General features: G+C 40.4%; 2 pseudogenes; one reads left to right on the top strand and one right to left on the bottom strand.

Annotated features, from left to right (window-relative positions):
* Nucleotides 1-194: 194 nt before the first annotated feature.
* LOC124851370 lies at nucleotides 195-27424 on the bottom strand (annotated as a pseudogene).
* Nucleotides 16439-17832, top strand: LOC124851371 (annotated as a pseudogene).
* Nucleotides 27425-27673: the final 249 nt, after the last annotated feature.

The following is a 27673-nucleotide window of genomic DNA, read 5'->3' as shown; positions in this document are numbered from 1 at the left end:
CACAAGTAAATTATAAAAAGGTGCTTGTATGTGACATGTGGTCACCATGTTTCCAACAGATAGCTGTGGTCTGTGAATGATGAAAGCTCGGCTTCATGAGAAAGCTCACGCTTCAGCAGGATGCACGTCGTCCACTGTTACCTGCACTACTTTGAGTGCACAGACACAGTAGAAATGAGTCATGCACACACAAATAAAATTAAACTTGTTTTATTTAGATGATAGCAAGCTGAAGATTTACATGTTTCACACGGAGGTAAAAATCTAATTTACAGGACTGTTCTGATGTCAGTAAAGACATAATGTGGTGATTAAACACAGAGACAAATACAGAAGGTGTCCAGCTCTACTGCCTCACACTCAAGTACACACATTCACTCCAGGTATCATCCCTCTGTCCTCTGGATCTGTTCATCTGTATCTCCCTGTGAGCAATGTAGCAGGGGTCGTCTTCATTCTGCTCATCCTGTGCATGAGAAACAGTCAGTCATGTTGTTGGCCATGACAGACAATGTGCACAAGTGTTTGAACAGTAACACAACAGCTCATCTTTACCTTTGCATTTATTTTGGAGGATGGAGCATGGGGATCTGAAAAGACAGAATGACTCTTTAATGTCATATAATGATCACTGGGATCATGAGGAACAGATAGTAGCATTTACCTGTAACCCTCATCATGCATATTGAGAAAGCCAGTAAAACACTCAGCAGGGTGGTGATTGCCGAGGTCGCACTCAAGAAAACCACCAGCCAGTCCACCTCATCTGCAGAGAGCCAGAGGACAGGAGACGTCACACACTTTTAACCTAAGGAGTAATGATCACTATTCATCACGTGAGACTCACCATCAAACTCCAGCTTGGTCCCGTCTGTACAGCTGAGAGTCACAGAGCCTCCTGGCTGGATGCTCTCAGACTGATGCACCAGAGCCTGGATGTTCAACCCTGAACCTTTCACACTGACAGTGATGCTCTCCATAAATTGAAACATCATTGAAAAGCTATTAGCACAGTAGTAAGTAGCTGAGTCGGAACTACGCAGATCTCTTATCTTCAAATGAGTTCTGCCGATTTCAGTATCCAGTGCGAAGCGTGGGTCGTTCTTGAAATCGTCGTGAAAGGTTCCGCTTGTTTTGTACTTGTAAAAGGTCGAGATGAGCCTCGGCATCTGACCCAGAGTGTGTTTGTACCAGTAAAACCTTGCCACCACATCGTTGTCATATAAACATTGCAAAGATACACTTTCACCAGCATGAGCTGATATATAACCCGTCTGTTGACCAACAGATGAGGACAGATTGGTCATCTGAGCTGAAAGAACAGTAGAGAAAAAGCAAACACAAGAAATTAAATATTTCATGTATATTCCAGGCTGACATATAGACTTCAAAATGTTTCTCCATCCTGAAATAATAATACAAAAATCTCCCCTGGTGCAAAGATGAGGACAATTTTAGACAAATCACCTGAAATGTAATTTCACTAAAATTACTTCATAAGATAGAATTCATAAGTGAAAATATTAGAAGCAATGACATGAGAAGAGACAATATAATACAGTAAAAGATAGAAATACATCTCACCCATTTTTCCTGACAACAAACACATCAGATAAAAAACAAACTGTGCAGGTCGGGTCATGTTCACAGTTTTGAGTCCTCGTAACCTTTTCACAGGCAAGACTGCATTTGCTTTGCTTACCAGAAATGAGCGGCCCAAACACAAAGGAAACGTGGTCACATGGGCACCTTAAGGTGTCAAGGGTCTTTTTTTTTTTTTAATCTTGCATGAGGGGAAGTGTACAAAGAACGTACGTGATGGCAATACAGCTTTAAAACTCATGAATATAAATAACCAGTAATGTTCTTCCATTCATTCACAGGAGTCTCAGGTGCTGGTCTCAATCACGGCAAAGACATTCATAGAATCTCTTCCTCTTAAGCAAGTTGTCTTCAAATTAAAAACACAACAGTCATTTTTTTGAGGCAATGCTCTATTTTTGGCTGAATTACAGAGCTTTTATTTTGAAAAGTTGCAGGAAGTAAATCATTAAAACTTGGATACAAACCATACATCAGAATCAGAATCAGAAGTATTTATTGCCAAGTAGGTTTACACCTACCTGGAATTTGCCTTGGTATATAGGTGCATACAAGGAACATAAAACATAAAAACACAATAAGTACTACACACATTAAAAAAAATAAATAAAAAGATATAAAAGATATATATAAAAAAAATAAAGTAAAAAGTAAAATGCAAAATGCAAAACAGGAGTCCAATGAGAATGTGCAATGTGCAATGTAATGTGTGTTAATGTAACACAGACTTGAGCCGTGGGGGCGGGATAAGAGTCCAAGTCAGGTGGGGGTCCCGGGCCTTGTTGATAAGGCCAACTGCAGCCGGGAAGAAGCTGGTCTTGTGGCGTGAGGTTTTGGTCCTGATGGACCGCAGCCTCCTGCCGGAGGGAAGTACCTTGAAGAGTTTGTGACCCGGGTGGGAAGGATCGGCCACAATCTTACCTGCACGCCTCAGGGTCCTGTAGAGATGGCAGATTGCAGCCAATCACCTTCTCAGCAGAACGGATGATACGCTGCAGTCTGCCTTTGTCATTGGCAGTGGCAGCAGCGTACCAGATGGTGATGGAGGAGGTGAGGATGGACTCGATGATGCAGGTGTAGAAGTGCACCATCATTGTCTTTGGCAGGTTGAACTTCTTCAGCTGCCGCAGGAAGTACATCCTCATGTGAACAGTAATGAAGTAATTATATGAAAGACATGAAGTAGATACAATTTTTGGTTGGTACACAAAATGATAAGTCACACAAACCTTACTAAAGCAATGTGAGGTTGTGTTAACACCTCTGGCCTCAAGTAAATTATAAAAAGGTGCTTGTATGTGACATGTGGTCACCATGTTTCCAACAGATAGCTGTGGTCTGTGAATGATGAAAGCTCGGCTTCATGAGAAAGCTCACGCTTCAGCAGGATGCACGTCGTCCACTGTTACCTGCACTACTTTGAGTGCACAGACACAGTAGAAATGAGTCATGCACACACAAATAAAAATTAAACTTGTTTTATTTAGATGATAGCAAACTGAAGATTTACATGTTTCACACGGAGGTAAAAACTAATTTACAGGACTGTTCTGATGTCAGTAAAGACTGTGTGGTGATTAAACACAGAGACAAATACAGAAGGTGTGTCCAGCTCTACTGCTCACACTCAGTACACACATTCCTCCAGGTATCATCCCTCTGTCCTCTGGATCTGTTCATCTGTATCTCCCCTGTGAGAGCAATGTAGCAGGGGTCGTCTTCATTCTCATCCTGTGCATGAGAAACAGTCAGTGTTGTTGGCCGCATGACAGACAATGTGCCTGAGTGTTTGAACAGTAACACAACAGCTCATGCACACCTTTGCATTTTATTTTGGAGGGATGGAGCATGGGGATCTGAAAAGACAGAATGACTCTTTAATGTCATATATTGATCACTGGGATCATGAGGAACAGATAGTAGCATTTACCTGTAACCCCTCATCATGCATATTGAAAATAATCCGTACTCAGCAGGGTGTGGTGATTGCCGAGTCGCACTCAGAAAACCTGTCAGTCCACCTCATCTGCAGAGCCAGAGGACAGGAGACGTCCACACTTTTAACCTAAGGAGTAATGATCTATTCATCCATTGAGACTCACCGTCAAACTCCAGCTTTGGTCCGTCTCCAAACACAATGTGTCCATGCAGAGACAGCACAGTAGTAAGGTCCCAGCATGAGCGGTTCAGTCTCTCCATTGATAACAGAGATTGTAAAAACAGGTGTTAACGCCATATTGTCCGGAGATTCCTCTCGCACTGATAAGTTCCCTGTCTCCGTGGGTGTAAATGAGTCACAGCTGGTTCTTCAAGAGTTCTTGAACCAGTAAACATTGTATTTCTCATCTGGAGTCCCAGTGTCTGAACTTCCTGTACAGCTGAGGATCAGGACTCTCCTGGCTGGATGCTCTCAGACTGATGCCTGGAAACCCTGGATGTTGGAGCCCTGAACCTTTCACTGACAGTGACGCCCTCCATAAACTCAAACACATATATTATATTTTGAACAGTAGTAAGTAGCCCAGGTCTGAAGCTGCAGATCTGAGATATTCAGGTAACTCTCAACATCATTAGTTTCCTGATGAAAGCTTGATCAGTTGACCCTTGAATTCATTCAATAACAAACTGCAGGGATCTGTCACGTCATAACAGAGATAATTAGGGTTTCTGTCCTGGTGTTTGTTTGTACCAATACATTTTTTTATTGTCCCTCTCCTCATAGAGACACTGGAAAGTCAAGTTGTCTCCAACATCAGCTGATATAAACTCACTGCCTTGATGAGACAAGACAACATGATGCATCTGAACTGAAGAAAAAGGAGAAAAGCTAAATAACAGTTAATGTTATGTGACAGAAAGTAAATACATAATCAGCATCAGGACTGAGTGAATATTTAAAAAACACACAACTCACCCCATTTTCCCCCAAGAAGAAACACGTCAGGTAGAGAGCAGACTTGGGAGATCTCATCATGTTTGAAATCGTCGTGTTGAGATGACCAAACAGCCCGACACTTTCTCCTCTCTTCAGGAAAGACTTGTTTGATTGGCCAACAGGGCAACACTGATCACATGATCCTGCTACCTTTGATCTGAATCTTTTCTTTGAAAAGAGTCCTGGGGGTGAGAGACATCTGAAGCAAGGTAGGTACCTTAATACTACAACTACTACAATTGTGTTAGTGTCCCTTACAACTGCCTAAAAGCACAGCCCCAGTTACAAGGTGCTACCAGTTAAAGTGAAGAATTAAGGGCAAACAATGGAAAACATTTAAAAGAAAACATAGGAGCACAAATATAAGGATATAAAAGTTACAGATTAAGATAAATAGTGCAAAATATATATAGTCTAACATGAATAAATAACAAACAGTAGGTACGATCGGAGAGAGATTCAAATATAGGCTAAATACAGATCCTCACATGTCAGGTACGAAATTGTTAAACAACTTGGGCTTAAGTTCAAGAAGTATATTCTATATTTAGTGGGAGTGGAAAATATGGCAACTGACAACATCAAATCATTTTGAATTTTTAAAAATCTTTAATTTGTTTTGCATAGAGAAGCTTTACAGTCAGCATGTATGGAAGTGTAAGATGTTCAGCTCTACTGCTTTACACTGGTGTACACGCATTCACTCCCGTCACCGTCTGTTTGTCTTCTTGCTCTGCTGAAGGACACTTACTATGGACACTACAGTATTAGTATAAACAGCCCATAGGTGCGACAACATCATTTCTGGTTTCCTGCACTGCACACTTTCACTGCTTTATGCCTGAGTACACACATTCAGCCTTTCTGTTGTCCCTCTGTCGTCTTGACCTGTTGGGGAAGTTAATATTCAAAGCAGCATAATGGAGGTGGGTGCCATCTCAGGTAACCCTGGGTCCAAAACACACATAGAGGCAATTAGGATGTGGTCTGTTATAGAAAATATGAAAAGCAGAAAAGAGTTTGAATGTCCATTAATGGATCATTGAGATAGTGTCACCTCTGGATTTGTTGTGGGGGAGGCTGATGATCTTGCTTTTCCACATGATATAAATCACACAAAAGTTCTGTTATTCAGAAGTTATAAGTGGTGAGCGTATATACATGTATGTATGTTTTATGACCAGACTTTTGCCTGCAGTCTAATGTCATAATATTATGTTATCAACCTGTAACAAATGACCCCGCCCCTTTAGTAGATAACATTTTTGGTTTGTACACACAATGATGATAAGTCACACAAACCTTACTAAAGCAATGTGAAGTTGTGTTCACACTTGTGGCCACAAGTAAATTATAAAAAGGTGCTTGTATGTGACATGTGGTCACCATGTTTCCAACAGATAGCTGTGGTCTGTGAATGATGAAAGCTCGGCTTCATGAGAAAGCTCACGCTTCAGCAGGATGCACGTCGTCCACTGTTACCTGCACTACTTTGAGTGCACAGACACAGTAGAAATGAGTCATGCACAGACAAATACAATTAAACTTGTTTTATTTAGATGATAGCAAGCTGAAGATTTACATGTTTCACATGGAGGTAAAAATCTAATTTACAGGACTGTTCTGATGTCGGCCAGAACAATGTGGTGATTAAACACAGAGACAAATACAGAAGGTGTCAGCTCTACTGCCCTCCTCAAGTACACACATTCACTCCAGGTATCATCCCTCTGTCCTCTGGATCTGTTCATCTGTATCTCCCTGTGAGCAATGTAGCAGGGGTCGTCTTCATTCTGCTCATCCTGTGCATGGCTGAGAAACAGTCAGTCATGTTGTTGGCCATGACAGACAATGTGCACAAGTGTTTGAACGAAACACAACAGCTCATCTTTACCTTTGCGTTTATTTTGGAGGATGGAGCATGGGGATCTGAAAAGAAAGACTTTTAATGGCTCATATGGCCAGTCACTGGGATCAAGCAGAGGAACAGATAGTAACATTTACCTGTAACCCTCATCATGCATATTGAGAAAGCCAGTAGAAACACTCAACAGGGTGGTGATGCTGAGGTCGCACTCAAGAAAACCACCTCACCTACAGAAACCAGAGGACAGGAGGCGATCACACACTTTTAACCTAAGGGTAATGATCACTATTCATCCGCATTGAGACTCCTGCATCAAACTCCAGCTTGGTCCGTCTCCAAAACTATTGTGCAGACAAATGCTATCACCATCACAAAGGCTTACCGGGGTCTCCCTCACACAGCTGTTCATACCACCTGCAGAGGACCAACCTCAGGGCCTCTGACGCTGGGACTTTACTCTTGACTCTCCTGTGGTGAGATACTGTAGCGAGCTGACTGCTGGTCCCAGGCGACCAATGACAGATGAAACGGTTTGGCTCTCCATCATTAGAACTGAGTTCTCTTCATCTGTCTCTAGTTTGTTTCTTGGTTTGCTTTCCTGCTTGACTCAGTATGTCCTTGAAGCTCTGACTTCAACAGGTTATTTCAACTTAAAGGTTCAGTGTGTAAGATTTGGGGGAAAGGGATCTATTGGCAGAAAGTGAATATAAAATAATCCTACTGATGTTTTCTCTTGTGTGTTTCATCTAAATTGTACAATTGTTCTTTTCTTTATCCTAGAATTGGTCCTTTATCTTCAAATACTTTGAAAACTATCAGGAGTGGGTCCTCTCTACGGAGGCCGCCATGTTTTTACAGTAGCCCAGACTGGACAAGCCTTAAGCCTGCTGTTTGATTTTTATTACACACAAACACCACAGGTTCTCTTTCATGTTTGGAAGGGGAGGGTGAGGTGACTGCAACATGCGACTTCACCACTAGATGTCACTAAATTCTACACACTGAACCTTTAATGCTTCTGTCACAGTTCAAAAATATCACAGACAAAATGTGACATGTTAGATTCATCATTTGTTTGGGGCCATTTTACACTCTCCTTAATAAAACTTTGTACACGTTATTTTCACGCTAGTTTTAAACATGCATTTTGATTAAGCTTTTTATTGCTTTTTAACACAAATATAAAAATACAAACATGTACATGTGTGTATATAGCAAAGAAAAACAGCTTATCATTTATTACGACACCTTTTGTTGATTTACTGAGCAAATAAAATCACCTGATACATCGATCAGGGATGGGACATGGGTGATGCGCTACCTATCAAATCTAATAATTCATGGCTCTTCAATAAGTCTACAATTGCTGTGGCGCATTTAATAAAGTTGTAGTTTGCATTACTATGACAAAATTTCATAAGTACAACATGTAATTGTAAAATTTTCAGATTTCTTACAATATGTCAAAGCGGTTTAGCAAGAAGAAAAAAAAATATTTAGGTACATCTGTGACAACAACTGATTGGGTGAAGGCAACATCTCCTTGAGAAGAGAAAACAAACGGATTCATTCAGACTTTATAAACATAATTCTTCCCCACGATGGTGGATCCTGACAGTGGTGGTGGATCATGACAATGGATTGATATCACATATGTGCTTAACCAGAGATAATGTCTCTTATGATTTGGTGCTATACAAATAAAATTGAATCGAATTGAAATTGTGGATCATGGTGGCATCTGATCGTGGTGATGGATCGTGATCGTAAAGGGGGACCCTGATGTTAGATAGTGGTGGTGGATCGTGATCGTGATGGCAGCTGATCATGGATTACGATTACAACAATACTGCTTGATATACAATATGAGCGGGAAATCTCCTGCTGCTTTGTTCATGTATGAAAGGCAAACACTGCAGAAAGTCCGGTCCCCATTCACCCGGTTGCATCCCAGGAGGTCATGACTAAAAACAAAACTCTGGACAGTCATCAATACCTTTTCCAGCCTTAGTTTACACTTTGCACCAAGATACACATGTACAATGATAAAGACTTCACTTTAAAGTAAGATTTAAAAATTATATCACAATTATTTTTCACAACATCTTGTCTGCAGTGATGGCAACTCACTCCAATCCACAAACAGCACAAAACCCCAAAGCGCTGACTGGCGACAACGCCTCGGTTCTCTCACAGGCTTCAGTTCCGGTGGTTTCTTGAGTGCATGGTGGTGGCGTAGACAACATTGTCTCGACTCTCTCTCTCTAGCAGGCCTTCTGCTCCGCTCTGCTCTTGGAAGAGGCTTCAGTCCTGCGTAGTTCAGGTCATCAGAGCCCACATTCTGTAAATGGAAGTATTCAGTGACATATCACCCTGAGCTGTCTGTGTGGCATTACCTTAAAACCACTACTTGATGACTGAAGAGACTTGGATCAGATTAATCTATGGTTCAAGTTTGAGTACCTACTGTCATTGTGGATCCTGTGCCTCTTTATGTGCTAATGACAAACAATACATCTGGTCCAGGAGTCAGGAGCTTTGTATTGGCAAAGTTGGAATAAAAACATAAATACCTGTATGAAGTTTCCAGATTTTCAGAACCAAATGATGATGATTATAATGAGGACGATAAGCATCGGAGCCGCCCACTTGAGGATCTCGATGGAGGTCCAGATTTGCGTGTTCATCAGACTTCAATTCTACAAGAAAAATACATTTTGATAGTTGAGACAAAAGATATGTGTATATGTATATATAAAGATGGGCAATAGCAGCTCACTTCTACTTTTCACCTTGTTTTTACAGCATCAGGCTAACAAATAACAAAAACACTTGAGCATACATCAGTGTGATAACAACTACCTCAATATGAAACCATCTATCTTATTTTTGGTCCATGTCCAATTTGCTAACATGGAGGGCAGGGTTTATGACCTATGTTTGTCAGCCACCAGGTAGCGACTGAGGCAGCTTTTGGCCTAACTTTCATGAACTGTCCACGTCGTCCCGGCATCTTTTTATACAGTCTATGGTACAGGCAAATGCTATCACATATACAAAGAAATCGCAGAGATTACATTTCTTTAGATCTAAACATGTAATACTTTTCTTATCAACTACTAACGTTGTGTAAAACAAACAGAAGAATATAATTTGATGTGTATTTTAACTTTTTAGTTTTGCTCCATGTCCCATCCATTAACACGGAGGGTCAGAGTTAGCGACCTATGGCGTAGCCACCAGGTGGCGATCAAGACACTGGCTTTTTGCAGGAACTGTCGTGTATTTAGTTCAGACCAGCTCTTATTTCAAGACGGCATAAAAATCTATTTCCCTATAACAAAACCACAGACAAACTCTGCAGCGATCTTACCTTTAACCTTTAATAATTGCACTGTAAGCTTCACTCAGGAATTTTCAGGTCTGTCCACGTTATAGCCACATATATAGGTCAGAGTCCAATAAATCCACTTTGTTTGATTTGGAGAAAAGCAGTGACTGGCGTTGGGCGTCATGCTGAACTTTTCTTTCAAACCCGTCTACGATGCACCTGTGTCCAAAGGGAGAGCATGGAGGAGATGTGGCTGGTGTTGGATCGTTTCCAGTCTGAACCATGATATGTGAGTTGGGGAACTGATGTAGTTGGTACACAACAGCGTGACCTCTTCACCGGTCCTATAGCCTCCCTGGCAGTGATATTATTCACAACGTGAGACAGAATCAACCTGAAACAAACAAGATTCTGACATTCAGACCCGTTTGGGTGGAGAGGTTGTTGCAATGTAAATCTTGCAAGGGTGAAGTTTTTTCTGGAGAGCCGGATGATGTCAGAGGTATTAATTGTCTGTTTACCCTGATGCATCGGAGAAAAGAATTTGTAAAGTCAAGATGGCTACATAGCATTAGTCAATTTATTGAATTGTCTCTCTATCTGTCTTAGGCCTAATAGCTGTTTTGATAAACACTACAGATACTGCAAAAAGAGTAATAGAGGCCTAATGACAAGTGGATGAAGGAGAATATAACTAAGTCAACAAATAGATCTAAACCATTAAAAATCATAAAAGCTGTTGATATATTGAAAAAATAGATCACTTACCCAGGGATACAGAAACAGCTGACAGGAGGGTGTAGTTCATTATTAGTGCGCTTGTGGTCCTGCTGTAATGTTCGTCACTGATCTGTGTTTCAGAGACAAGTGGTCTCAGTGTAAAGAGGCGGGTACAGGCTGACAATACACAGTACTGTCATCATGTATTTGATGCATGTTACAGAGGATTTTATTATATATTTTCCACTTTCTAAAAGTGACACTTTTATTTCCTCATCACCTCTGCTGTCTTTCAAGAAGACCATTTGCCAAACAGTTTTATGGTGATGTGTCCAGTTTAGAGTAACTTGCATTTAAATGGTGAGACCAAGGTGAGATTTTAGGAAAAAAATCTTAACATGAAAATAAGTTGATATATTGTGAAAAACATCTTTAATTTGAGAATCAGTCCAAATAGTCCGTGAAAAAAAGATTCAAGATATATATATATATATATGACTCAACTGTTACTGGTTGCAAAAGTTAAAACGTTACCGAAAAAAATATGGCCGTCATTTTCTAGCTTCGCAATTTGACATCACTTGATGTGCACCACCATATGATCATAAATGATTTTATATATTTCAGGTCGTGCCTTCCCTTTGGTCAGGAAGCAGAGATCCCTCAAATGACAACGATATCAACTTAAGACTTCTTGATGATTTAACTTATCATATGACATCATAAACTATTTATATATTAACACTACACATACCATTCTATACATGACCTTTGGCCTTTGTCCAGTCATCATCTGGTGATATTTCACATTTATTAGATTGGAGCAAATGAAAGTAAATCACAACTTGGTAGAGTGGAATGATTCACTTCCTGCCGAGGTCCTGACAGATGTTTAAAGTGTCACATGAACTGACTGACCTCTTAACAGCTTCTTAATCCAGCTGCAACTTCCATTTTTACGCTGTTGTCTGCTCTTTCGCACAAAATGTTCATTTCCAAGACCTTTGAGGCAGTGCACCTGTCTGTGATGGGCTTGCGTTTACTGGTTCCAGACACGGGTCTCGCCACGGCATCCCTACACACCCGGTGATCCAGTGTGAGCGAGAGGATCTCCAACCACCGGGGTCTCCCCTCTCCCACAGCTGTTCCTTACCACCACTGCAGAGGACCAACCTCAGGGCCTCTGACGCTGGGACCTACTACTGCGGCCTCCTGTGGCGAGATACTGTTCGGCAGCGGAAGCGAGCTGCTGGTCCCAGACGACCAAACGGCACAGATGAGAACCTTGGTTTGGCTCTCCATCATTAGAACTGGGATTCTCTTCATCTGTCTCACAGTTTGTTTCTTGGTTTACTTCACGACAGCTCGAAATACGTCCTTAAAGCTCTGACTTCAACAGGTTATTTCAACTTAAGGTTCAGTTAAGAAGTTTAACAACACGGGTTATCATTTATTCGACACCCTATTGTTGTTTTACTGAGCAAATAAAATCATGATACATCAGTCAAGGATGGGACATGGGTGATGCTCTACCTATCCAAATCCAATAATTCATGGCTCTTACAATAGGAGTGTGTGTGCAATTGCTGTGGCGCATTTAATAAAGTTATAGGTGCATTACGATGACAAATTCATAAGTACAACATGTAATTGTAAAATTTTTCAGATTAATTATAATATGTCAATATGTCAAAGAACAAAAAAGAAGTTGAAGACATTTTTCTGTTTTATTTAGTTCCATCTGTGACAACAATTGATTGATTGAAGGCAACATCTCCTTCAGAAAACAAACACTTTAATTCAGACTTAAACATGTTCTTCCCCACATGAAGTCACATCACAAGTAGAAGCTTCCAGCGGCATCGTGCATGAGCTCTCAGATTGGTCGTCCTATTCTCTGTTTCAGCCACGTGGCGCCACGCTGCTTCTGGCGACCAATGTGAGCTGATCACTTCTTCAAACACCACTGGAGAAACCAAACATGAGAAAACCCAGGTGACATCATCAATTGGAGAAGACATTCTGCATCACACATGGCCTTAGATTTGATCAGATTTGATTGGTTAGATTTGCCTTTAAAATATGTATCCTGAATTGTTAACCCTCCCTCACAGTTGCAGTGAACAAACCAACTACTGATCTAGGGGACATCCTGTTTCAAACCATGAGGAACACAAACAAGCATGTGAGAGGTCTGAGAACTTTCTCTTGTTGCCTCTTTTGTGGATTGAATTATCCTCGTGAATTCTCTTTGGCCTTTCATGTCCACATGTGTTACACTGACGCAGTGCCTGTTCACATTTGTGCCATTTGGGTGAAGCTGTTAAACAGTTGCCATGAAGCTTGTTGTGTCATGTCAGTTTGTGTTTTTGCATAATTTTTGCAATCCCACAGTGTGTGTGAATAGTAGCCAGATTTGCTTTATTGCTGTTCACCTGTGTGATTGATTATAAGTTTGAATTATTTACTTTACTGGTTATTTTTTCAGACTGTTACATCAGACATCTTTTCAAAATAAAAGCTCTATTAATTCAGCTCAAAGTACATAACATTACAGCAAACTAAATAAACACTGTACTTAAAAAAAAAAAGGACAAATTGCACCAAACAGGAAGTAGATTATATGAATGTTGTTAGATGATATAAAAAAAGGTGTTGAAGGATCCTTTATATAATAGTAGTGTCGTATAAAAAAAAACTGAAATTCAATTAGATTAGCTGCTTTGGTTTGGAGAGAGCCATATTAGCGTTATATACAAACTTTGTAAGTAAGTTTTGTAGTATAAATTGGATTATTTACAAACTTATAGAACAACTACTTACCCACCTGTGATTATTACATTTCTGGCCTGACTCTTTCATTTTGCTCTGTTGGGGCTTTGTGTTTCCCTTCGTTTGCACACAGCATCGAGCTGCCTGCAAAGATGACTTCTCTTGGTTTAACACTTCAGTCTTCCGCATGTTTGAGCGACAGGACTTCATTTCCACCAGCGGAAGCCAGCTCTGATGCGGTTAACTCTCACCTTATCTTCCCACCACAGTCAGGCAACCAAACACTGAGAAAGTGGCCAGTTTCCAGACTGCAGTAATCTGGTTATGTTTCGGTTCGAAGGTGTGAGTAGGACTTTTGAGCTTGATCTGTTAAAACATTTTTTGAGGTAGCTTTTTTTTAGCACTGCACACCTATAGTGAAGGTACAGAGATATGCATCTCATGAGATCCTGCGACTAGCGATCCTCACTTCAGAAAGGTGAAGATGGTATAAAAAAATGACTCTCCGCCCTCATTAGCAGGTAACATTTAGTTGGTACTAGGTTGTGTTCTACACTTGGCCCACAAGTAATTATAAAAAGATTTGCTTGTATGTGACATGTGGTCACGTGACAACAGATAGCTGTGGTCTGGCAGATATTGATGAAAGCTCGACTTCATGAAAGCTCACGCTTCCTTCAGGATGCACGTGTCCACTGTTACCTCACACTACTTTGAGTGCTGAGACACAGTAGAAATGAGTCATGCACACTGAACCACTGGTTTTTATTTAGATGATATGAAAGCGAAGCTTTACATGTTTCACCGCAGGAGGTAAAAGAAATCTAATTACAGGACTGTTTAGTGTCAGTAAGAACATAATGCTGGTGATTAAACACAGATAAATACAGAAGGTGTCCAGCTCTACTGCCTCCTCAAGTACACACATTCCTCAGGTATCATCCTCTGTCCTCTGGATCTCTGTTCGTCTGTCTCCTGTGAGCAATGTAGCAGGGTGGGTCTTCATTATTGCTCATCCTGTGCATGAGAAACAGTCAGTCATGTTGTTGTGGCCATGACAGACAATGTGCACAAGTGTTGAGACAGTAACACAACAGCTCATCTTTACCTTTGCATTTATTTTTGGAGGATGGAGCATGGGGATCTGAAAAGAGAAAGATTTTAATGTCATACTGTTGATCACTGGGATCATGAGGAACGAATGAGCGCATGCCTGTAACCTCATCATGCATATTGAAAGCCAGTAAAAACACTCAGCAGGGTAGTGATTGCTGAAGTCGCACTGAAACACCAACCAGTCCACCTCATCTGCAGAGGCAGAGGACAGGGCGTCCCTTTTCCAGCCTAAGGAGTAATGATCACTATTCATCATGACAGACTCACCATCAAACTCAACTTGGTCCGTCTCAAAACTATGGTGCAGACAAATGCTATCACCATCACAAAGGCTTCAGCAGAGATTACATTTCTTTAGATCTAAACATGTAATACTTTTCTTATCAACTACTAACATTGTATAAAACAAACAGGAAATTATAATTGTATGTGTATTTTAACTTTTTAGTTTGCTCCATGTCAGCCACCAGGTGGCGATCGAGCACCGCTTCTTTGCAGGAACTGTCGTATTATTTAGTTTAGACCAGCTCTTATTTCAAGACGGCATAAAATCTATTTCCCCTATAACAAAACACAGACAAAACTCTGCAGCGATCTTACGCTAACCTTTAAATACGTTGCACTGTAAACTGCTGGGGATTTTCCTGGAGTTGGTGCCCACGTTAAAGCCCATATATGGGGTCCAGAGTCCAAATAAATCCCACTTGTTTTGATTTGGAGAAAAGCGTTGACAGTGGGCGTCATGCTAGCTTTTCTTTTTCAAACCCATCGAAGTCGATGCACCTGTATAAGGAAACATGGAGGAGATGTGGCTGGATCAGTTTTCCGGTCTGAACCATGATATAACAGAGGAACTGGTGTAGTTGGTACACACGTGTGACCTCTTCACCGTCTGCGGACCTCACAACATGATATTCTAGCGTGAGGCACAAAGTTAACCTGAAACAAGCAAGGTCTGACATTTTCTGATAGAGATGAAAGTTGTTGCAATGGAAACACGGTGAAGTTGTTTCTGAGCGGATGATGTCAGTGTAATTGTCATTTTACCTGATGCATCCGAGGAGGGGAGAAAAGGAGTATTATACGCTAAAGTCAAGACTACCTTAGCATTAGTCCAATTTGTGGTGTCTCTGTCTTTCTTAGGCTAACCCGCTGTTTTGTCTAAACACTAGGTCCCTACAGATGCTGCAAAAGAGTAATATAGAGCCTCATGACAAAGTGGATGAAGAGAATACTTAACTAAGTCTAACAGAAATAAGTCTAAACCATTAAAAATCATAAAAGTTGGCTGTTGATATATTGAGAAAAAATAGATCTACTTACTGAGGATACAGAGTATAGCAGGAGAGGTGTAGTTCATTGTCGTGCGCATGGTGCGACAACACTGCTGTAATGTTCAGGAAAACTGTGTTTCAAAACAAGTGGTCTCAGTGTAAAGAAATGATTACAGGCTGACAATACACAGTACTGTCATCATGTATTTGATGCATGTTACAGAGGATTTTATTATATATTTTCCACTTTCTAAAAGTGACACTTTTATTTCCTCAAGAAGGTTTCCATTTGCCAAAAGGTTTTCATAGTGATGTGTCAGTTTAAGAGTAGTTAAAAAGTTACCACAAAATATGATGTAATTTCCTGGCTTCATAGTGACATCATGGTGACAACTTTCCTACCATATGATCATAAATGATTTTTCCATCTATATAAGTTTTAGGTCGTGCCTTTAGTCCAGGAAGCAGAGATGCCTCAAATGACAACGATATCAACAGACTTCTTGATGATTTAACTTATCATATGACATCATAAACTATTTATATATTAACACTACACATACCATTCTATACATGACCTTTGTACCTTTATTCAGTCATCATCTGGTGATATTTCACGTTTATAAAAATTGAAATGTAAGGCAAGTAGTAAATCACAACTTGGTTGGAGTGGAATGATTCACTTCCTGCCGAGGTCCTGGCGGATGTTTAAAGTGTCACGCAGACTGACCCTCTTAACAGCCAATCAGCTGCAACCTCATTTTTATGCTGGTGTCTGCTCTTTTTGCACAAAATGTTCATTTCCCAAGACCTTTGAGACGATGCACCTGTCTACCTTGGTCTGTGGTGTATGTAAGTGTTTGGATACAAGATAAGTTGCGTCTGTGGTCCTGAGTGAGACTGAAAACTGAATACTGTCTACTGCTGCTGTAACGTTTTATCTTTTCTTCACCCAGTTCACCTGTCAGCCGTGATCCAGTCGGCTGCAGTCGAGCAGGACACTGGTGTTGTATCGGCCAGCGTTGGGGACAACGTGAATCTACGCTGCTTCTACGACAGTCAGGTGTTGATGCACTTCTCCTGGTACAGACAAACCTTAGGATTCAGACCGGAGCTCCTGTCTAGTGTTTACAAACATGATGAGCCGTCTAAAGTCTTCCACTGGTTGGAGGAGAATCCTCGTTTCTCTGTGCGGAGGGAGGAAGGGAAGAATCATTTACACATCTCTGACGTCCAACTCTCAGATTCGGCTTCGTACTTCTGCGGAGGCTCGCACTCCAACATGGTGGAATTTGGAGAGGGGGTCTTTTTAAGTGTCAGAGGTTGGTGGGGGCTTTTACATTCCTTCGCATGTCATTGGTTGTTAGAGATTTTAATTAATGATTTATCGTTGGAAGTATCATCAAGATTGCGAGTGTTCAAATCTGAGTTTTTTTCCTGTCATTTTTCAAGAGCGTGGTCTTACAGTTTGAGAGCAGTGCTTCTGTACACGCATGAATCACCTGCTCTCAGATTTCTCCTCTTCACTCGGTCAAAATTGCTGAAAAGGTTATAGGCAATTCGAAATATGATGTGCATGTACTGTTCATAAGGATTATTGTCAGCATTCATTCTTATTAAATCGTCACAAAAAAAATACTTTTACGAATATAAAATACTTAATTGTCACAATTACATGTAATTTAGGAGCCAGACTCCAGGAACACCAGGAAATTGTCCAGGGGCCTGTATCTGAGACCGTTCCCCTAGGAGGCTCTGTGACACTCAACTGTACAGTTCTCACTGGAACCTGTGATGGAGAACACAACGTTTACTGGTTCGAACGGTCTCGCCCGGCATCCCCTTCACACCACGGTGATCAGTGTGAACACATCTCCGTGCAGGGTCTCCCTCACTGCAGGTGTTCATACCACCTGCAGAGGACTCAGGGCCTCTGGCTGGGCCACACTGCTGCGCTGTAGCACAGCCTCCTGTAAAGCGAATACTGTTCGGCAGCCGGAAGCGAGCGCTGCTGGTCTGAACTACTGACCAAACGGCACAGATGAGAACCTTGGTTTGGCTCTCCATCATTAGAACTGGGATTCTCTTCATCTGTCTCACAGTTTGTCTCTTGGTTTACTTCACAAACGGCTCAGTACGTCCTTAAAGCTCTGACTTCAACAGGTTATTTCAACTTAAAGGTTCAGTGTGTAAGATTTGGGGGAAAGGGATCTTTTGGCAGAAAGTGAATATAAAATAATCCTACTGATGTTTTCACTTGTGTTTCATCTAAATTGTACAATTGTTCTTTTCTTTATCCTAGAATTGGTCCTTTATATTCAATTACTTTGAATACTATCAGGAGTGGGTCCTCTCTACGGAGGCCGCCATGTTTTTACAGTAGCCCAGACTGGACAAACTAAACACTGTTTGAGTTTTTATCACAACTGAAGCTACCACAGGTTCTCTTTCATGTTTGGAAGGGGAGGGTGAGGTGAGGGGTATCCATCTGCAACATGCGACTTCACCAGTAGATGTCACTAGATTCTACACACTGAACCTTTAATGCTTCTGTCACAGTTCAAAAATATCACAAAGACAAAATGTGAAATGTTAGATTCATATTTTTTTTTGAAAAGGGTTATCCTTTTTGATTAAGCTTTGTATTGCTTTTTAACACATATGTAAAAATACAGACATGTACATGTATGTATAGCAAGGAAAATAAACAAATTAGAAAAAGCAAAAAAACAACAACAGGGGTTATCATTTATTGCGACACCTTATGTTGATTTACTGAGCAAATAAAATCACCTGATACATTGATCAGGGATGGGACTAACCCTAACCCAAGTCACATCACAAGCAGAAGCTTCAAGCGGCATCGTGCTTGAGGCTCCTCAGGTGGTCGTCCCTGTTCTCTGTTTCAGCCACGTGACGCCACGCTGCTTCACAGCGACCAATGTGAGCTGATCACTTCTTCAAACACCACTGGAGAAACCAAACATGAGAAAACCCAGGTGACATCATCAGGGTGGAGAAGACATTCTGCATGCACATGACGCAGTAAAACTGACGTTTGATCAGATTTGTAAAGTTGGTGGAATTTGCCTTTAAATATATATCTGAATTGTTAACCCTCCTCACGGTGCAGTGCGAACAAATAACCTCAAAGCTACCTCGATCTGGGGGACATCCTGTTTCAAGCCGCAGAACCCACAAACAAACGAGAGGGTCTGAGAACTTTCTCTTGTTACCTCTTACATGACAGAAGAGTTGAATTATCCACCTACGTGAAGAATTCTCTTTGGCCTTTCATGTGCACATATCGTACACTAGTGCAGTGCCTGTTCTAAACATGCTTGTTTTGGAGTGGGCTGTTCATGAAGTTGCAATGAAGCTGTTTGTGCATCATAGTCAAGCAGATTGTGTTTTTTGCACCAATTTTACAGTCAGTGTGAATAGTAGTGTGAATTTGCTTTATTACTGTTCACATGTGTGATTGATTTATAAGTTTGAATTATTTACTTTACTGGTTATGTTTTCAGACTGTACATCAGACAACTTTTCGAAATAAAAGCTCTGTAATTCAGCTCAGTATAAAGCATTACAGCAACCTAAATAAATGCTGTACTTAAAAACAAAACAAAAAAAAGGACAAATAACCAAACGGAAGTGATTATATGAATGTTGTTCGCGATAGCGCAAAAAAGCTCTGTCATGGTCATACTATATAATAGTAATCAGTCATTATAAAACAAAAAAACAGTATTAGCGGTGACATAAATTTGATTTTGTTGCAAACTTATAGAACAAATACGGTCTGGTTGTTCTCGCTTCTCTTCATCGGTTTCATCTTTTTACGCCTATGTTACGTATGATGTGCTCGATATGCACTGATAGCTACACAACAAAGGAATCATCTTTTCTGTGTGGTTGTCCATACTTCCCACCTCTGTTTAATACATTTCATTGCAAAATCTTCAGTTTGCTCTGTTAGGGCTTTGTGTTTCCTTTCGTTGCACACAGCATGCGAGCTGCCTCTTGTAAAGATGACTTCTCTTTGTTTAACACTTCAGTCTTCCTGTGTTCGAGCGACAGGACTTCATTTTCCACCAGCGGAAACCAGCTCACAGTCACAGTGCTCTCACCTTATCCACCACAGAGAGTCAGAGCAAAAGCCAAACACTGAGAAGTGGCCAGTTTAAAGGCTGCACCGTCCGTTTATGTTTTCGGTTCGAGAGGTGCTTGAATCAGAGGAGTTTTTAGCTTGATCTGTTAAAGCATTTTTTTGTGGTAGCTTTGCTTTTCACACCTATAGTGAGTTTTGAGATATGCACATCTCTGAGACCTAAGGCCCAACGTCCTCACTTCCAGAAAGGTGAAGATAGTATAAAAATGACCCCGCCTCGTATGGAAGCATTTTGGTTGGTACTAGGTTGTGTTCTCACTTCTGGCCAGAAGTAAATTATAAAAGGTGCTTGTATGTGACATGTGGTCACCATGTTTCCAACAAGCTGTGGTCTGTGAATGATGGCTTCTGACTTCATGAAAGCTCACGCTTCAGCCTTGGGATGCACGTCGTCCTGTTACCTGCACTACTTGGAGTGCACAGACACAGTAGAAATAGGTCATGCACAAATAAAAATTAAACTTGTTTTATTTTAGATGATATTAGCTGAAGATTTTTATGTTTCCACTGAGGAGGTAAAAATCTAATTTGGGACTGTTCTGATGTCCCAGTAAAGACATAATGTGGTGATTAACTTACAGAGACAAATACAGAAGGTGTCCAACTCTACTGCCTCACTCAGAAGTACACACATTCCTCCAGGTATCATCCCTCTGTCCTCTGGACCATTTTCATCTGTATCTCCTGTGAGCAATGTGTGATTCATCTTCATTCTACTCATCCTGTTACATGAGAAACAGTCAGTCATGTTGTACATGACAGACAAATGTGCATAAGTGTTTGAACAGTAGCACAACAGCTCATCTTTACCTTTGTATTTATTTTGGAGGATGGAGCATGGGGATCTGAAAAGGAAAGACTTTTTAATGTTATATAATGATTCTGGGATCATGAGGAACAACCTCATCATGCATATTGAAAGCCAGTAAAACACTCAGCAGGGTGGTGATTGCAGTGCTTTTCAGAAAACCACCAGCCAGTCCACCTCACCTGCAGAGAGCCAGAGGGACAGGAGGCGTCACACACTTTAACCTAAGGAGTAATGATCACTATTCATCCGCATTGAGACTCACCATCAAACTCCAGCTTGGTCCGTCTCAAACACAATGTGTCCTACATGCAGCGACAACACAGTAGTGAGTCCCAACATGACGAGTTACGTCTCCATTGACAGAGTTGTAGGCCTGGGGTGTTTGTCTGTGTGTCGGGTTTCCTCTCACACTGATGGATTTCCTGTCTCCGTGGAATTTGTCATGAGTCCTGGCTGAGGAGTTCTTCAGAGTTCTTGACCCAGTAAACACTGTGTTCTCCATCACGGGTCAATGTGTGAACTGTACACAGCTGAAAGTCTGAAGAGCCTCCTGGCTGGATGCTCTCGAACTGATACCAGAAACCTGGGATGTTAGACCCTGAAGACCTTTCCACACTGACAGTGACGCCCTCCACCCAAACTCAAATACATATGAGCGACTCTTTTGAACAGTAGTGAAGCCTTTGGAGTCTGAAAGCTGCAGATCTGGGAGTGTTGGGACTCACAACATCATTAGTTTCCACAGTGAATCGTCGATTGTCTTTGAATTCATGCAATATGGAAAATCCTTAGAAAATTGTACATCATTGAGATAATTCGAGGTTTCTGTCCTAGTGTTTGTTTGTACCAATAAATATTGTCATCCCCCTCATAGAAACACTGGAAGAAAGTCAGTTGTCTCCAACATCAGCTGATATAAATCACTTTCTTGATGTGGAGACAAGAATAAAATGATGCATCTGAACTGAAGAAAAAGGAGAAAAGCTAAATAACTGTTATGTTATGTGACAGAAATTAATCGTGTCAACATCAGGACTGGTGAATATTTACTTTAACTCTTATTTTCTAAGAAGAAACATGTCAGGTAAGAGAGCGAACTTTTGGGAGAATGTCATCATGTTGAAATCGTCGTGTTGAATGACAAACAACCCGACACTTTCTCCTCTCTTCAGAGTAAAGACTTGTGTTGATTGGCCAGCTTAGGGCAACACTGATCACATGATCACTGCCTTTGATCTGAATCTTTCTTTAAAAAGAATCACAGGGTCAGAACATCTGAAGCAGTTGAAGTACATAATACTACTACTACTACAATTGTATTCAATTATTCATGTAGCACTATTTCAAAAGCACATTCAAAGGTTACAAGTTAAAAGTCAATCAAAACTATATTTAACCCAGAAAAACCTTTGAGTACATTGTACAAAATTCAAGATCAAAACTTGAACTTTCACTTTCACTTTTTCTTTTCAAATGATCAAACCTTTTGGCCTGGATTTGGCTCCATATGCTTACACAGTAAGTCTACTTCTGTTTTTTAATTCACACATATACCTGCTTTGTCCATTTGCTCCTTTTTCTGCATCCTGCAAACATGGAGCCCTGACACGACTTAATCAGCTCATGGAAAAGTTGGTCTGATCAATACGAGGGAAACATCGCAAGGTTTTAGTTTTTATTTCAAGAGTTTGCAAATATAGCAAAACAATGAAACTTATTCCCATTAAAAAAACTCAATTATACACAATATAAGCACATACGTAAATATAATACACAGGCAAAAGGAGACAAGCAGTGAAACAAAAAGGAAACAAATGAGGGGACATTTTTAATATCATGACCTACTGACACCTCTGACCACTGTTGTACCTGCATGGCCTACACTGGAGCCAGTTCACATGTAGCAGTGAATCCACACGCTCAATCAGATCTTTAAAAACATAATTATCTTCAAGAATATACACTACCGTTCAAAAGTTTGGGGTCACCCAGACAATTTCGTGTTTTCCATGAAAATTCACACTTTTATTTATCAAATGAGTTGCAAAATGAATAGAAAATATAGTCAAGAAATTGGCAAGGTTAGAAATAACGATTTTTATTTGAAATATTAATTTTGTTCTTCAAACTTTGCTTTCGTCAAAGAATGCTCCATTTGCAGCAATTACAGCATTGCAGACCTTTGGCATTCTAGCTGTTAATTTGTTGAGGTAATCTGTAGAAATTTCACCCCACGCTTCCTGAAGCACCTCCCACAAGTTGGATTGGCTTGATGGGCACTTTTTGCGTACCATACGGTCAAGCTGTCTCACAACAGCTCAATGGGGTTGAGATCTGGTGACTGTGCTGGCCACTCCATTACAGACATCATACCAGCTGCCTGCTTCTTCCCTAAATAGTTCTTGCATAATTTGGAGGTGTGCTTTGGGTCATTGTCCTGTTGTAGGAGAAATTGGCTCCAATCAAGCGCTGTCCACAGGGTATGGCATGGCGTTGCAAAATGGAGTGATAGCCTTCCTTATTTAAAATCTCTTTTACCTTGTACAAATCTCCCACTTTACCAGCACCAAAGCAGCCCCAGACCATCACATTACCTCCACCATGCTTGACAGATGGCGTCAGGCACTCTTCCAGCATCTTTTCACCTGTTCTGCGTCTCACAAATGTTCTTCTGTGTGATCCAAACACCTCAAACTTTGATTCGTCTGTCCATAACACTTTTTCCAATCTTCCTCTGTCCAATGTCTGTTCTTTTGCCCATATCAATCTTTTCTTTTTTGGCCAGTCTCAGATATGGCTCTTTCTTTGCCACTCTGCTGAAGGCCAGCATCCCGAGTCGCCTCTTCACTGTAGACGTTGACACTGGCGTTTCAGGGTACCATTTAAAGCTGCCAGTTGAGGACCTGTAGGCGTCTATTTCTCAAACTAGAGACTCTAATATATTTGTCTTCTTGCTGAGTTGTGCACCGGGGCCTCCCACTTCTCTTTCTACTCTGGTTAGAGCCCGTTTGTGCTGTTCTCTGAAGGGAGTAGTCACACCGTTGTAGGAAATTTTCAGTTTCTTCGCTATTTCGCATGGAATAGCCTTCATTTCTAAGAACAAGAATAGACTGGCGAGTTTCACATGAAAGTTCTCTTTTCTGGCCATTTGAGAGTATAATCGAACCCACAAATGTGATGCTCCAGATACTCAACTAGCTCAAAGGAAGGCCAGTTTTATAGCTTCTCTCACCAGCAAAACAGTTTTCAGCTGTGCTAACATAATTGCACAAGGGTTTTCAAGGGTTTTCTAATCATCCATTAGTCTTCTAAGGTGATTAGCAAACACAATGTACCATTAGAACACTGGAGTGATAGTTGCTGGAAATGGGCCTCTATACACCTATGTAGATATTTCATTAAAAACCAGACGTTTCCACCTAGAATAGTCATTTACCACATTAACAATGTATAGAGTATATTTCTGATTAATTTAATGTTATCTTCATTGAAAAAAACAGTGGTTTTCTTTGAAAAATAAGGAAATTTCTAAGTGACCCCAAACTTTTGAACGGTAGTGTATGTTTAGTAATTTCTGGCATCCGTTTGATGTAGGTTATGAATATGTGGCGCAAGCTAAAACCTGGAACGCTAACTGCTAGACCACATGGGATCATAGATGATGCTTCCAGGAAACAGCGAAAACTGATATCAATGAATTAATATCCTACTTTGCTGTCCCAGCACTTATTATAGGGACGAGTCATGAAAATAAAGAAGAATGTATCATCTGTTCAAACCATCTACCAATGTAGCCAATGATAGTTGACTATGACAAACACAAGACAACAATCGACTATATACGTGTGTGTGAACATGTGTAACGGAGCGGGAGTGAGAAGGGGTGTGTGTGTGTGTGTGCGTGCGTGCGTGTGCGTGTGCGTGTGTGTGTGAGAGAAACTTAAGAGCATGAAGCGGGAGACCTAAGTATAGAAATGTTACGGCCACAAAAACATAAATTTAAATGTGGTTCAGTCCAGTGGCCGCATAATGAATAATAATACAGGACGACAGGCCAGATTCAACAAAGAATTTATTCACAAAACCAAAGTATAAACAAGTGTTTTATTAATGAGAGAGTGTGGAGGCCTGACAAAAAAACCCCTGAAAATATGGGAAGATCTGGACCAACCATGCAATGGGCCGTCAAATCAAAATACTTCCCCTCCTGTCTATAGATCAGTATTTAAATTAAGGAGACAAACAAAAAGAGAGGACTACTACTACTACTACTAGAAATGTAAAACTCAATGTTGAAGTGTTGGATGTGTTCTGCAACATGTCTCCATGACTTCAGAGGACGTTACAGTGACTTGTCTATAACTCCAACCTTTACCCTGACCTAAACCGAAGCTTAAAACATACGAGATTTAATGATTTACATTATCTGGACTCATGTTTTGTTCCCCTGATGTGGGTGTGTAAACATATTTAGGTCCCTGCTATATGAGTAATACCCTTCATTCGGAAAAGTTGCTCTCGATACTTTATTAATGGAGGCAACAAATCATGCTCCACCTCTAAAGAAAGACTGAGAAATTCCTCATCTCAAACATAGACCGTTCTTAAAAACACAATTCTACAGTTTAACACTTGAGTACAAACATTGATCGTTTGTGTTGTCCCTCTGTCGTCTTGATCTGTGGCCACTTCACATCACATTACTGCAGCGTAATGGAGGTCTCTGCATGTTGGTTGTCCTAGAAAAAAAACATATAAGTACATCAAGATGGCTCCTGATAGAAAAAACATATTTATTGTCAAATGTAAATTTCACACTTAAAAAGATTGTATTTACCTCTGCATTTGTTGTGGAGGGAGATGATGGTTGTGTACGAGACTCTGGTTATGAAACACATACAAAGACAAAGACTTAGTCACTCTTGTGTTCACATATGTCCTGTTAGGTGCCTTTACCTCTTAACCTGGTTTTACTTCTTAACTAGTCTTGTGTTGTACGTGTTGAATTGAGGTGTTTGCGTCTCCTAATCCACTTTTAACACTTGGTTTAACTTTAATTCACGATTCATGGATTTATTTATCATATATTTTAAGGTGTCCTTATCTAGAAAGGGTCAGTGAAATAAAACGTATTATTATTATTTTGCTAAAAAGCCAAATTGAGTGAACACAAGCTAGAGATGAGTGGTTACCTGAACATCTCCAGCATCTTCTCTTGTTTATCTTGTACAGTAACACAGCCAGCAAAAGGCTGATGGTGAATCCCAAAGCTCCACTCAGGAAATACACCAGCCAGTTCACTTCATCTGCAACAGGAGAAGTTCTACTAATTCTGTCTCTTCTTTTTTGAAATTCTCATTTAACTTTGCGAGACAAGAGACAAAACATTGACAGAACAAAACAAAGAGGACAAGAACAGTGAATACAGGACAGTTAACAGAACGGAATGACATCGCTGTGTGTGTGTGTGTGTATTTTCTATATGAAAAGAAAAATATTATTCATAATTATAATAAAAATACTAATCTTTTAATAATAATAATCGGACCACTATTAAAATAATCGTATTATTAAAAATAATCTCACCATTCCAATAAAAATTATAGTAATAATAATATAATCTGGGAGAAAAAATAAAGAAAAAAAGTTGTACTAATACTTAATAAATTATTATTTATAATAACAGTAAATTATAATCATTACTATGATCATCGCTATCATCACTAATAATAATTACAATAATAATCATCAATAAGAAAGATATATTTAGATATGGTGCACACCTCCACCGTCCACTGGTGGTGAAGCCTTATTGGGTCACCGTCAGTGGGGACATTCAGACAGGACCAACTGGGTTACTGTTTCATTTTGTTGTTATACAGTATTTTACCAAAATCCTGTCTCTTTCTACGTAACTGTCACTATTCATTAAATGAGTCTCTGGTAGTGACTCACCGTCAAACTCCAGCTTGGTCCCGTCTCCAAACACAATGTGTCCACATGCAGCGACAGCACAGTAGTAGGTCCCAGCATGAGAACGGTTCCGTCTCTCCATTGACAAGTTGTAGACACAGGTGTGTGTCTGTGTGTCGGGTTTCCTCTCACACTGATCGTTCCTGTCTCCGTGGGTGTAAATGAGTCCTGGCTGAGGTTCTTCAGAGTTCTTGAACCAGTAAACACTGTGTTCTCCATCACAGGTCCCAGTGTGAACTGTACAGCTGAGAGTCACAGAGCCTCCTGGCTGGATGCTCTCAGACTGATGCACCAGAGCCTGGATGTTAGACCCTGAACCTTTCACACTGACAGTGACGCCCTCCATAAACTCAAACACATATGAACGACTCTTTGAACAGTAGTAAGTAGCTGAGTCTGAAAGCTGCAGATCTGAGATATTTAGGTGACTCACAACATCATTAGTTTCCACAGTGAAGCGTTGATTGTCCTTGAATTCATTCAATAACGGAAAATCTTTAGAGAATTTGTACGTCATTGAGATAATTTGAGGTTTCTGTCCTGTTGTTTGTTTGTACCAATACATCCTATTGTCACCCCCTCATAGAAACACTGGAAAGTCAAGTTGTCTCCAACATCAGCTGATATAAATCCACTGACTTGATGAGACAAGACAACATGATGCATCTGAACTGAAGAGAAAAAGGAGAAAAGCAAAATAACAGTTAATGTTATGTGACAGAAATTAAATCGTAATCAGCGTCAGGACTGACTGAATATTTAAAAATCACACAACTCACCCATTTTCCCCAAGAAGAAACATGTCAGGTAGAGAACGAACTTGGGAGATGTCATCATGTTGAAATCGTCGTGTTGAATGACAAACAGCCCGACACTTTCTCCTCTCTTCAGAGTAAAGACTTGTGTTGATTGGCCAGCAGGGCAACACTGATCACATGATCACTGCTACCTTTGATGTGAATCTTTGTTCTTTAAAAAGAGTCACAGGGTGAGAGACATCTGAAGCAGTTAGAGTACATAATACTACTACTACTACAATTGTATTCAATTATTCATATAGCACCTTTCAAAGCACAGTTACAAGTGAAGAATTAAGGGAAA

Source organism: Hippoglossus stenolepis, chromosome 23 (genome assembly GCF_022539355.2).
Source record: "Hippoglossus stenolepis isolate QCI-W04-F060 chromosome 23, HSTE1.2, whole genome shotgun sequence".
Lineage (NCBI taxonomy): Eukaryota > Metazoa > Chordata > Actinopteri > Pleuronectiformes > Pleuronectidae > Hippoglossus > Hippoglossus stenolepis.
This window is presented reverse-complemented; position numbering and strand designations above follow the sequence as displayed.